Here is a 14,775-nt window from a genome sequence, read left to right as displayed (position 1 = left end):
ATATAATACTATATTAAAATCGAGAATCAACTCGCATTGGACCACGCATAGAGCGAAGGAGATTTCAAGAATACTTCAAACCTCTCATTAATTAGGAAGTCAATTCGTAAATTCAATTCGCATATTGACGGCAGCCAACACATCCTAATTAAGTGGTTCCCAACCTTTTTTAGACACGCCCCCCTTAATGATCGTGTAAAATTTCACGCCCCTTATTGTCATATCACAAAGTCCAACCGGGATGCTAGCAACCCCAACAGATTGTTCATGGCATGGAAGGTTAACTGTTGATGAGAGAATTGAAAAATATGAAATTCGGTGTATATATAGAGAAACACGCATGAATTGGAGGTAAATCGCGCAATGCGCGAATTTTTTTTTCAGTTGACCGCTTTTTTGCACCCCCTTCAGAGCTTTCACGCCCCCAAGGGTGGCGCGCCCCCAGGTTGGGAACCACTGTAATATAAGGAAGTATCGACGGGGGCATATAATTTATCTTCTACTGCAGAAGGCTGCCCCCCCCTGGACTAAAGAATCGATATTGACGTTAGTTGTTTGCTTGGAAACAATCTCCAATCTCCAATCTCCAATCTCCAATTTCAGAATTTTAAAATGCTTTACTAAGCATTCTTCCGAAATTTCAAATCAGGTCGCGCGCCGCGTGCAAGGTGACCCCTGATATAGACTCCTCGTCACCGTTCCATCCATGTAGGCGGTGTGTTACAAAAGTCTTGAAGTTTGCCGTGCTACAAGTCCGCAGCTACTGAATAAAAATGATGGAAATTGGCATAGTGCACTATAGTAGTCGACAAGAACCATGAATACCACAACAACTACAAGAACAAACGACAAGATCACTATTCGATAGAACAGAGCCACATGCGGTCAAGTAGACACGTGTAAGTAAGTAGTCTGAAGGTATATTATATATGCATCTTCACGATCAGCGCAGAATGACCAACGCATAGGTAGGCAGTAACGAAGTGCTTCTACATTCGATGTGCTTCAAGTAGAATCTGTTTACCTGCACTGCTTCTTAAAGTGGTTATTATTTTAGGCTTTTTGTGCATCTGCTAGAGCTAGACAGTTTTCAGTTTTCTAGGCAAAACTAGACTTGGAATATTTCAGTAAAAAATTACGGCGTTGCTTATACTTCTACTTGAGTAGCGGGAGTGACTACTTTGACCAGCTCTGGACTAATGACCACGGAAATTGCTGCTGTTTTCAAACATTTCGATGCCATCACACAGAGTCTACATCGCATGGTTGTTATGCAATTACCCTCGTGACAGTGATGCTAATCTACCGAAATACTATTTTCTACACGAAAGCTTCATCAACAACACGAAACATAGGTGAATTTGGTGAAATCTGTTGTAAGTGGCGGGGGAATATTCTACTTGAGCACGCGAGTGGGCTACTATAGTCAAAATGAACAACTCCTACTGAGCAGGCTAATTCACTAATCTTAACGGATTTCATTACTAACCACATCTGAACATGGTCCAGGTTGGCTCAATATGCATACACGGTTTCATACGAACGTGTAATTGTCAAGATTTACCAGCAGTTTTAAATAACAAGGTCTGATTGACTGATACATAAGCCTTTCATTATTTATCGCGCCAAAAGTTTCAAATTATTTCAGCATGAAAATACGCTTCGTCACCACAGAAGATCTTATTTCGCTACAACACACCCCGAGGTGGCCAAAGTAGTTATTGCTAGTACTCAACTAGAAGTAGAACTACAACAGCAACAACAACAACAACAACAAATATAAAACCGGTAATTTCTAATTGATACCAAGTATTAGCACTGATTTTCAGAGAATGCCAAAACTACAGATTAACTAATGGCCATGAAAATAGCTGCTATTTTCGAAATAATCCGTTACGATCATACAGAGTTTACATCGCATAGTTGTTATTATCATCGATATCATTTTATTATTATTTTTAATCTAATCAATGCACCACAAGATTGCGATGTAATGAAAAGATAGGAGGGTATCGAAACGACTATGAGTAGTAACTTTATGCAATTTTCCCCGTGGCAGCTGGCAGTGATGAGTATCTATACTTGAATACCAATTTCTATTAGAAAGCATTAAGCATCGACAGAGTTGGAGCATGTGAGTAGGCTAATAGTTAAAGTAAACAAAATCGATCTAAGAAAATAGTACAACAGAGTTATGTCCAGGTTGGTTCAATACAGCACGGTTTCCAGATACAAATCTGTATATCTATCATACATCACAATTCACAATATCAGATCATGTATAGAGAGGTCTATAACTCTATAAATTTTTAATCAAAGTACTATACGCTTTCATTTAGTGACACTTCCTGTCAGACTTACGCGATTATGAAGTATTACGAGCAAAAGGAAAACAGTTGAAGCGAGACTGATTTTCAGTCGATATTAATAATCAGCTGACGCACGAAAAATCAATATCGTCCGTCTGAAAAGCAGGCCAATCGTAGTTTAAATATAAAATAACACAAAACTGGAACATGAAAGTCATAAAAAAGAGTTAAATATACGACTAACCTTAAAAGCAGCTGTGTTGGCTATAGCTGGATTATCTGAGATTGTGATGATATCACCTGCAAGCGGGTCCATTGACTTTATGCATTTTGACTATGTCGTTGGGTAATCACGTTCGGATCATACCATTATGCAGCGTGTAGCCTGATGCTGCTGTATGTCAGCAAATAGACTTTACGCAGGGATACCATATTTGAGATCCGTAAAGAAAGACAATTTTCACTGGCTGCAAAAATTTCTTCAACAAACTATGATGCTGGCTCCATCCTACGAATTATGTTACCATTATCCAAATGCCGAGATGCGAATTACAGAGTCATCTGTCTGTGTCAGTTAGACGGCTAGTTCACCACGATATCAGATCTCAATTTTAATGAAATAATGAATAAGCTACTTGTAACTTTCACTAACGCTGTGCACATTTGCGGATCTGATCAAACTTGCCCTTGCTATAGCGTTGTGTGGCAGAATAGCTCGAATAAAGAGCTATTCGGGACCTACGATAACAAACTATAGTAGCCACACGGCATCTATCGATCAGTAATCGTCTAATCGAGCACTAGCCAGCCGTAACACCACCATGTGCCGGCTGCCAGATGTTATTGGCTACGTTATTCATGACGTTCAGTTCAGTTTATTCATAAAATTTCATCGTTTCAAAACACCACAAGTCTGCGATATAATGAAAAGACAGGATGGAAATAGCATCAGGAAATATGGAATCAACGACTTATTAATTTTATACTGAAATTGCCGTATCGGGGGTTATCATCGACTGCAATAAATCTCGCCAATCTTCGGACAATTATTAAGAGTAATCTGGTCTGACGTCACCTGATATTGGTAACTAATAAAGGTTGACGATAATGCTTCAATTCATGCTGCTGATGTTGCTGTAAGTGTTTGGTTCCCAGCGGAATAGGACGTCGTAATTGGATTAACTCAACGTGCGTGAATCCGAAAACAAAAACGCTACCGCACACTAAGCTCATAACTCGCCGACATGGGATCTGGGTCAACTCGGAATCATGAATAACAACTGCTTTCCGCTTATTATTAAATGAAATTCAATCTATATCAAAAACAGCATCACTTCTACGAGCCCTGAAAGACAAGCAAATAAGTTTCCTTGGTACGAATATCAAAGGGATGCCATCCTGTCGTGATCGACTAAATGAACTTTTTACTAAACTGAACTTACTTACTGTTGTGGCAGTATCAGAAATAAACTTTTCGAATGAATCAACTCGGAACGTTCATATATCGGGCTACAACTTTGAGTGTACCCCGGTGCCGAAATCGTACGGACGTGTTGGAATTTACATTGAAGAATAAATTCCATAAGACAGTTGTACGCTCTACAATGTGAATGTCAAAGGTTGCGAGGAATTGTGGCTGGAAATTGATCGGTCAATTGGAATTTATAAATCATTAAACGTGGTTGTTGTGAGAATTCACAAAAGCGTTATCACACTCGATGGACAAAGTCAACAGTGGCAAAAAGATTTTTTTCATTGTGTGAGATATTAATATATAGATCTTCTAAAATACGAAGGAGGCGGCACAGGCACACACTCAAATACCGTCAAATCAATTAGTCTTTGTCGTATGATATCCAAGCTACTACTAGAATAGCTAGTAAGTCGAGGACTTTGATCGATCATTTATATACAACTTGCACGACATGGAAATCACTCCGTTTGTTATGTCTTCTAATATCTCTTACTTGTCGTCTACGGCTAAGTCGGGTGCTGTGACCAGTGATTAAATACACAAAGTGCATGAGTAGACAGCCCACAACATTATTTTAGTCAACTCCGCGAAATCCCAGTTATTAACCATAAAATAAAATAAAAATAACCTAACCGCAGGTCAACCTATTTCCGACTCGGAAAATGCGAAATGCCTTGGGGTCTTACTAGACTCGAACATGTCATGGAAGAGTCACATTCAATAGCAAGAAAAGAAAATATTATCACGGAACTATGTGGCCTGCTGTTCAACCTTAGACAGTACATGCTCGTCTGGGTATACTTCTGATACTCTTTAGATCATTATTCCAATCAAAGTTACATTATGACATCATCTGTTGGGGGAGGGGAGCTGCCAGTGTAAGCGCACTGAAGTCACTGCAAAAACTACAACATCATATCCTCCGTATCATAGCCAAGGCCCCAAAATGACTAGGATGTGTGTCTGTCCAACAAATCACTGCTCGAAAAATTCGGTGTCCTAAATATAAAACATACGCGGAAACTAGAAATCACCAAGTTTATGTATCTATACCATTGTGGTCACTGCCTCGACAATTTCAATGACTTCTGTACCTCTGTATCAAAAGTACATAAGTACAACACACGCGCGATGAGACACCAGGACCGAAAATACTTGAAAGATTCTCTGTGATAATCCCATGATTATAGTACGAGACTTCGTCTACAATGGCATACTGACAGAATCTTTCCTCACATGCAAAAAAATTCGACCTGCATGAGTTATAGGGCCTGTGACAGATGATTTACGTTTTAGGGGGTGTAAAACAAATTTGGATCGACATTTACATTTTTCTATATCCCCTTCCAGACTAACAAACCCGCAATAATTTTTGATGTGCAGTATAGGGTTTGTATCAGGGTTTATAATGGCACATATTTTTTGAATCAATATCATCCTTGACTGGACTATTTTCAATTCAATTACAATATTTATGGGGTGGGGGCCTATATTGTACCATAGCCAAATCAAACGACAAAGTTGGACCAACTAATCCCAACAACAGAAACACGCCTACAGATATAGAGGATGTAAATCACAATTACCTATGATGTTTTATCATTATTACGAGGTATTTGAAAGTCAAAATGTCGATTTGCGGGTAATATGTATGAGGCATTTCGTAAGTTTCGGCGGAGATCAAAACGTGATTTATCCCAACATTTGAGTTGATATAAACTATTTTATTCTTGAATGTGGCGAAGTACCATTCTTCATCGGTGGGACCGATGATATACGTTCGAGCAACAAATTTTAAACGTTCAATAATATTTTTTGAAAAGGGGGATATCCATGTAAATGTCCATAATAGGTAAAGCTTGTATCAAAGTGCCGAGTGCTATTCTCGTCTGAAGATTTGAGGGCCAGAGATCATTTTGCAATTTTTGATCCATCGGTACCACATCTCTCCTACAACACACGCGCGTCGTCGTTGGTCAAGTATCATATGGTGGCGAAATAGCGCAGTGGTATAATCCACGGCTGCAACACCAATGGGTGCGGGTCGAGTACGACCGAGGTCGACTTCCGAATTCCGATACCTAAGTGTTGGAGGTTTACCTCGGCTCCTCCTCGCCACCTCATCCGCGTCAGCGGTGTCTTACAAAAAGCCTAGAGGTGGGCCGTGCTATAAGTCGACAGTTACAGAAAATAAGAAGAATATCGGCCTGGTGTAAATGACCATAGTAGTCGACAAACACCATGAATACCTTAAAACAAAGAAACAAGCAAAGTATCATATGGTCGACGCGAAAGATCATCGGTCTATCAAGTATGCCGGACCTGAAGCGGTGATTGTTATCTCGCCGGCTATCCGACAGTCGCCTGGCATGTCCACATTCAAGTCGAAATACAAACAATTTCTTCTGAATGAATACTACGCAGCCGTCAACATTTACCGGACCACGACCTGACATCTCGATATCGCCTTTCCTCACACGCCCCCTGATTTTGTCGCTTATCATTTTATATTATCTTCTTTTACTTTCATTCTGTGTGCATGCCTCCTATTTACATCGTCTAGCCCAGGTGTGTGTCTGATATCAAAGACTACTCCAAGTCGTTTCGGCACCTTTCTCCCTATCTTTAATTGTATCGCAGTCTTTAAACATGTTTTGAAATGATGAGATTTTATGCATAAATTTGAACTTGAACTTGAAAGCAACATAGTCCTACTACATAAACATTATAAATAGGTGTTCCTGGCTCTATCTGTCGATCGAACATATTCAACTACATATTGCAATATTTACGGTTTTGTAAGTAGTGCTGGAGCTGGTACATTGTACAATGTACATCGATTTACGCTGCTAGTATAGCAATGGCAGTAATTGTAACTCCTAGTGACTTAGCATTTGAAAATCAACTCCTCACTCTCAAATTAGAAATTTCAACTAGACATGAATGATTCCGGATATCATTCAGTAGCCGAGTAGCGCACAATGTGACTGTAATGTCCATGAGAATGAGAGAAATGACATCAAATCACTCATGAGTGACGAAACCACACTACTGCACCTGCGACTCGACAGCGCTGGCAAGCTGCTCGCATCCATGGCTCATTGTTATTCGTATCGTTACGGCAAATTTGATAACGATTGGCTCATTGCTGCCACTACCTATGAGGCAAGCATGTTATTCATCAGTATACTCTGGGACGATTATATAACATTTTGCCTATGCACAACAACAAATTGATATGCATATGAATTCGGTTTTGTCCACCATGTAAACTTAAAAAGGGTATTGTATCCATAGGATGAGCCTACTGTCCAATACACTGGTTCCCAACCAGGGGTGAAATGACGACTTACTGAACTCGTGTACAAGGTCGGGTGTCCGGACAATACCGACATTACCGAGAATTGACACCACCGAGAATGGACATTACCGAGAATGGACACCACAGAGAATGGACATTACCGAGAATTGACACAACAGAGAATGAACATTACCGAGAATGGACACCACCAGGAATGGACATTACCGAGAATATGGACATTACCGAGAATGGACAGTACCGAGAATTACCAATGTCGAGAATCTATCTTACTGAGACGGACGTTGTCGGGAAAATTATACCTGCGAATTGACACCGAATGTGGCAACGCCGTGATGCACATACACGCGATCTGTACCTACATATGCATGACATGCCTGAATGACTGCATGCATAAATTGTACACGTGAACTTATAGTCCTAAAGCATGTGATCATCAATCAATGGGGTTGGTTTTAAAGCGGTTTTACAACGTCCGTCTCAGTAAGATAGATTCTCGACATTGGTAATTCTCGGTACTGTCCATTCTCGGTAATGTCCATATTCTCGGTAATGTCCATTCCTGGTGGTGTCCATTCTCGGTAATGTTCATTCTCTGTTGTGTCAATTCTCGGTAATGTCCATTCTCTGTGGTGTCCATTCTCGGTAATGTCCATTCTCGGTGGTGTCAATTCTCGGTAATGTCAATTCTCTGTGGTGTCAATTCTCGGTTCTGTCCATTCTCTGAGGTGTCAATTCTCGGTAATGTCCATTCTCTGTGGTGTCAATTCTCGGTAATGTCCATTCTCTGTGGTGTCAATTCTCGGTAATGTCCATTCTCTGTGGTGTCAATTCTCGGTTCTGTCCATTCTCTGTGGTGTCAATTCTCGGTAATGTCCATTCTCTGTGGTGTCCATTCTCTGTAATGTCCATTCTCGGTAATAGCGTTCTCGGTAATGTCCGTTCTCGGTAATGGTTTTCTCGGTATTGGTATAGAACCGACACCACCGAGAATAGACATTACCGAGAATGGACACCACAGAGAATGGACGCTACCGAGAATTGACACCACAGAGAATGGACATTGCCGAGAATGGACACCACAGAGAATGGACATTACCGAGAATGGACACCACAGAGAATGGACGCTACCGAGAATTGACACCACAGAGAATGGACATTACCGAGAACGGACACCACAGAGAATGGACATTACCGAGAATTGACACCACAGAGAATGGACATTACCGAGAATGGACACCACAGAGAATGGACATTACCGAGAATTGACACCACAGAGAATGGACATTACCGAGAATTGACACCACAGAGAATGGACATTACCGAGAATGGACACCACAGAGAATGGACATTACCGAGAATTGACGCCACAGAGAATGGACATTACCGAGAATATTGACAATACCGGGAATGGACATTACCGAGAATATTGACATTACAGAGAATGTACATTACAGAGAATGGACACCACCGAGAATGGCCATTACCGAGAATATATATTTCCGAATATGAAGAATGTCGTGAAATCTAAACCAGAAAATACCTAATATCACGACGTTGGGATCAATGTTATTTATAGTTGTTACGCGCTGTTGTCCAAGGGACCGCGCAGTGAGTTGGGGAGTGCGCGCAGCCTCGTGAAAAATTAGAGAGTGATGCACATACGATTTGTGTTTGTGCAATGTGCATATGCATAACATGCGTGCATTATAGGCATTGTGCATATGAGACAGGACAGAAATGTGGTAATCTAACCCGTTTACTGTAAAATGTCTCGTACTACTTTCTGCCACCGATAAGGCGATAAACGTCGCATTGTTTCCTTCTCAACAATTAACAATTAATAATAACAATATGCTGCTGGAAGGGGAAGGTGCAGAATAGCCTTATAAGGCTTTCTAAGTCGAGCAAAGTAAACATTATTGAGAGGACATTACTAGTAGCCTAAAGCCAACCGTTTACTGAAAATGACTAAGCTGCATCAACCGAAAATGTAGGCCATGATCCGCCTAGATACTTGTTTATCCCCTTTTCGAGATTTGAAAGAATTGATGACTTCTTGCTTCATACCAATCACAGCAGCTCGATGAGTTCCGCTAGTAACACAGATATCCGTTCCTTTGAAGAAAACTATTATGTCATAGTTTGCCTTTTCGCTTTCAAGCAGATAAAACGAATTGAGATACGAATCACAGCAGGTTGATGGGTTATTAGAGGTATCCATGCCAGTGAAGCGACGTAATTCCTTATCGAACCATAGTTTCTTTAGTGGCTCTTAATCATATTATGCTCTTTTAAGATTAGAATCACAGCAGGTTGTTACAGATTTGTGCGCCAGTTAAGCGAAATTATTCAATGTTATGCCGTAGTTGGTATCATCACCACACCAATGTGGAGTGTTCGAGACTATCAGCTGCTTTAAAACCAATCACAGCTAGATTTTCGTGACAGTCACTACTGATTATATACGCACTTTCTCCATAGTAATTATCTGCTACCAATATTAATTCTTGTCTACTTGATACACTCTATTCCCGAATTATCGCGTCAGCCTAAACATATGAATTATCGCGTCAGCCTAAACATATATGTTGACCAATCTATAGAATGACTAACCGTCTACTGAAAATGAGTATGCCGCAAATGAAAAATGTAGACCGTGATTTGCCAACATATTTGTTACTTTGCGAGCTCTGTGAGAGTTGATGACTTCTCGATTTCAACCATATTATACTCTTTTGAGATATGCATGACAACTGGATGCTACAGATTTCCGTATCAGTGAAGCGGAGTAGGCTAATTCGTATGTCACGGTTGGTACACGAATCGGAAACGTTGTAGACAATCAGCTGATATTGTAAAACCGCTTTAAAACCAACCCCATTGATTGATGATCACATGCTTTAGGACTATAAGTTCACGTGTACAATTTATGCATGCAGTCATTCAGGCATGTCATGCATATGTAGGTACAGATCGCGTGTATGTGCATCACGGCGTTGCCACATTCGGTGTCAATTCGCAGGTATAATTTTCCCGACAACGTCCGTCTCAGTAAGATAGATTCTCGACATTGGTAATTCTCGGTACTGTCCATTCTCGGTAATGTCCATATTCTCGGTAATGTCCATTCCTGGTGGTGTCCATTCTCGGTAATGTTCATTCTCTGTTGTGTCAATTCTCGGTAATGTCCATTCTCTGTGGTGTCCATTCTCGGTAATGTCCATTCTCGGTGGTGTCAATTCTCGGTAATGTCAATTCTCTGTGGTGTCAATTCTCGGTTCTGTCCATTCTCTGAGGTGTCAATTCTCGGTAATGTCCATTCTCTGTGGTGTCAATTCTCGGTAATGTCCATTCTCTGTGGTGTCAATTCTCGGTAATGTCCATTCTCTGTGGTGTCAATTCTCGGTTCTGTCCATTCTCTGTGGTGTCAATTCTCGGTAATGTCCATTCTCTGTGGTGTCCATTCTCTGTAATGTCCATTCTCGGTAATAGCGTTCTCGGTAATGTCCGTTCTCGGTAATGGTTTTCTCGGTATTGGTATAGAACCACAAGGTCGGAGGTCCATGGCAGACAAGGCATCTCCTATTTAGCTATCAATAGCCTTACTTCGTAATCCGCACCTCCATTCGGCGATATCTACTATACAGTATACTACTCTTACACAGGGTTGTGTTTAAAACAAATATCAATTGGCCCTTGTTAAAAACATGTTTTTTCTAAGCCATGACGTCACACATATTCAATTGTAACGTCATAGTGGATTGATATTCACAATTAAAATATAATGTAAGTGTATAGCTCCTTTGACGAAATAGGCTTCGAACCCCTGTCATGTACGGACCAAAAATACCCTTAACCAGGACTACATCGTTATGCAGCATTTTTACGGTCGGCGGTCATCATCATCAGTACATTCTTTCCGTACCAATGATCTATATCTACGTAGCATACTATAGTTGTTGAACCGACTATTTCGAGGGTTCTAAAGATCCCATATCGTATACGTCGGCTATATCTGGTAGTAATCGTCGTGCGTAGGCTCATACAACATGTTTTTTGCAAATTATTTACAAAAATATGGCATAATTATGCAACTTAAAAACACAATTAAAAAAATACCTTTGTTTAAAACACTGTTTAAAACGTGTTTTTAACAAAGTGTTTTAAACAACAATTTGTTTTAAATGCAACCCTGACTACGGTAGTGATCGGAAACTCAGATAATGCTTAAACCAGCCATTTGAAGACGTTCTCAGTTATCAAGCTAAAACAAATATCTTCATCGACCCCTAAAAGCTTATAGTGGTCATCGGTGACAAAATACTTTTACTTTTCCGTATTACTCAATCAGGTTTCATTTACTTGTTTCACTTGCTCAAGTAGTTTTGTTTGTATTTACTTCAACAAGTTATGCATACTTGCTGTAATCAAGTGAAACGTAGTTTTTTGATGTACTTCAATGAGGCGTTGCTTCGAAGTTGAGAGGATTCATAAGCAAGTTCAATTGATGTATTGCAGTGGTTGTTAAACGTTAGTAACGGAACAGTTACGCCGATCAGTAAGCCTTCGCGGAGCCCCAAATTTTCACGAGACATAAAAACTTCAACCTGTAACAATATACATGTATAACCATCATCTAATGCAGCGGTTTTCAACCTTTTTGGTTCCACGTGAGGGTCCACACGAATCCCCGCGGACCCCCACGTTTTTTTTCAAATTTGGCCCTATTATCGTGCAACCATCATATTTCTTATGCAAATATAACTGTACAGGCTGTTATACACACAAACAAAATGAATTTTCTTGATAATAACATCATAATATTTATGTAGAAATTGGGGGGATTTATTTTATTTCAAAGCTCATTCTGCAGCTGCATTTCTATAATACGTAGTCACGTATTGAAATTCCAAAATTCCACAAAGATAGGCGTTGGCGGTTGTAATTATAACGGGGAACGTTTTCAGTGATACCTTTGTGGTATGGTCGCAACATATGTGGCAATAGCACCAGAATAGGGAAACAGATTTTTTAACGAACATATACCGTACAGCCTAGTCTTTTCTATAGCATCTCATCTTGAAGTTATTATGGAATAGCGGCTATGTATAGGGGAGATGTGGTACCGATGAATCACTGGGAGCTAAAATACTTGAAAAATTCACCATGATAATTCCATGATTACACTCCGGGAATTTGTCTACAATTACATGCTGACAGAATCTTTCCTCACATGTAGAAAAATCGGACCTGCGTAAGTTATGAGGTCTGTGACGAATGATTTACGTTTTAGTGGGTGTAAAGTAAATTTGGATTGACATTTGCATTTTTCTATATCACCTTTCAGACTAACAAACCCGCCATAATTTTTGATGTGAAGTATAGGGCTTATATCAGGGTATATAATGACACATATTTTCTGAATCAATACCATCCTTGAGTGGACTATTTTCAAGTCAATTACAATATTTATGGGGTGGGGGACCTATGGTACCTCAGCCAAATCAAGCAAAATAGATGGACCAACTATAATCACTTCAGAAACTCGCCTATAGGCTGTAAATCATAGTTATTTGTGGTGTTTTATCGCTATCACGAGGTATTTGAAAGTCAAAATGTCGATTTGCGGGTAATATGTATGTGGCATTAATTTTGTAAATGTAGGCGTAAATCAAAACATGATTTTAGGCCAACATTTGAGTTGATATAATCTATTTCATTCTTGAAGGTCACGACGAAACATTATTCATTGGCTTGCTGTAGCTTAGCTTATAGCAGTGCTCTTCAACCGGGGTTTTCGTACACCCCTGGGTGTACCAAAATTTTAAAAGGGTGTACCACTCACATGGGGTGTACAGGGGTGTACCAGATCCTAATTAAAATGGACCGATGACTATATAGCTATCACAATAAACAGGCAATTGTATGCTTCAGAACATCAATATGTTGATCGGGCGTGCATTATCGTAAAATATGCTCATATCAGCTGTACGAGCTTGTAAGCTATATTCCTTTTGGTGTACCATAAGCATATGTTTGTGCACATCATTTGAATGTTGGTATGTACTTTTTGATTCCTTTTGGAGTAGAAAAGGATGGAGATGACATGTGTTCCGCTTGCAATATCCGTCTATAATGATGCTTAAGGAAACCACTGCGACGGTTCAGAAATATTGAATTTGTACTTTCTGTGAGCTCCTTATAAATAGCGCAGTGTATATCATAACAGGGGCGTAGCCAGGGTGTCTCGGAGGGATCTAGTTTGAGAACCACTGTGCCAGCTGGTGGTCTGCATCCTCGAGCCCTGAAAAGTATTTAGCATTTCAAATACGCTGCAGCATTGTTCATCCTTATTTCAACAGGCCAGCACCTGCAGACATACGGTCGCATGCAGCCGTTAAACAATGTTTATGCAAAACATATTAATTAAGTTAGAGCGTGTTTTGGCGTCTGTTAATATGAAATTTGAATGAACGACAAGGTTCTCAAATCTTTGAGAGATTTTAAACTTGAAAATTTTATTCACGCTTGCGCGATTCAGGGGACCAGGATTTTTCGTATTTTATATATAATGTAATCTGAGTCCCACCGAACAAATACAAACCGTAAAGGAAAATGATGCTCCCCATAAAGTAATACCAAGACGGATTCGTATGCGTGTATGCCTACACCTCCTCTATCAGCTGCATCGCTTAATCATTCACGTGTGCCAAGAATGGATAAATAGTTGACAGTAATATATGAAACTACCCATATTATAGACGAAATAAATTTTCCACATGTCAAAGTTTTTAGCGCCCGCGCGACTACTGTTACAATTAAAAACTTCTATACGCAAGGTATACCTCAAGAAATCAGTGACGGCGCAGATCACCACAAGCGCTCTACGCGGTATGAAGTTGCCAGTAGCCAATTTAACATGAGTATATGAAGGGTCGAAACAGCACTTCGTCAGCCCCCCCTAAAAAAACGTTGGTTTTGGATCCCCATAGCGTCATAAACCAAACAGTAGACCCCTCATCACTGTCTACGTTTTAATCGCTACTTTGTCTGCGAAATTTGTTATACACGTTAGTGGGCTAGTTTATAGCGTAAGATCGCGCGAGGCGTAAAATTTTTTATAATTCGTAATTGAATCCGTCAATAATATCAGAAATTGCAAACATATTGTTATAAATTTTGTTTTTCTCTCTCTCTGCCCAGGTAATCAGATTTACTTTAAGATTTACAATCTAAAGGAAATGTTTTGGAAAATGTAGGGCGCGTAAATCAAACTAATTCGGGTGGCCCTCTTGGTCCCCTCGGGGTTTTCAGCCAGCACAAGGGCGGTCCTTTTTGACCAATGTTTTCTCGCTGCCGATCATTCTGGCACACTTCTAGGATCGCATTTTGTGGCCTAAAACTTCACATGTCTTGGAGCGTCGTGGCACGGTAATGGCCGACACCGAAATGCCTATTGCTATTAATCTTGCATATTTTGTCTTGGGGAAGACTACCCAATAATCAAGAAATTTGACATTAAATCGAGCGTAGGGAGAAAAAAAATTGAATGAAGTTGAAATTTAAAAAAAAAATATACTCGATAATTTATGTTTATTCAAGAAATAATTTCGGGACCCCTTCGAGTTAGCCCCCCCCCCCAATCGACGGGTTTGGGGTGAGACAGTTAG

At 40.0% G+C, this 14,775-nt stretch overlaps 2 protein-coding genes across 2 annotated transcripts in view; both read left to right on the top strand.

Annotated features, from left to right (window-relative positions):
* LOC145435040 (beta-1,4-galactosyltransferase 2-like) overlaps positions 1 to 14,775 on the top strand; it is a 389,801-nt gene that overhangs the window by 178,367 nt on the left and 196,659 nt on the right. The gene's annotated exons all lie outside the window — the stretch shown is intronic.
* Positions 1 to 14,775, top strand: part of LOC145434992 (uncharacterized) — a 350,877-nt gene that overhangs the window by 317,299 nt on the left and 18,803 nt on the right. The gene's annotated exons all lie outside the window — the stretch shown is intronic.

Source organism: Botryllus schlosseri, chromosome 1, assembly GCF_051294905.1.
Source record: "Botryllus schlosseri isolate E-star chromosome 1, Bs_hap1, whole genome shotgun sequence".
NCBI lineage: Eukaryota > Metazoa > Chordata > Ascidiacea > Stolidobranchia > Styelidae > Botryllus > Botryllus schlosseri.
Note: the sequence above shows the minus strand (reverse complement) of the source record. Positions and strands in the feature narration are given on the sequence as shown.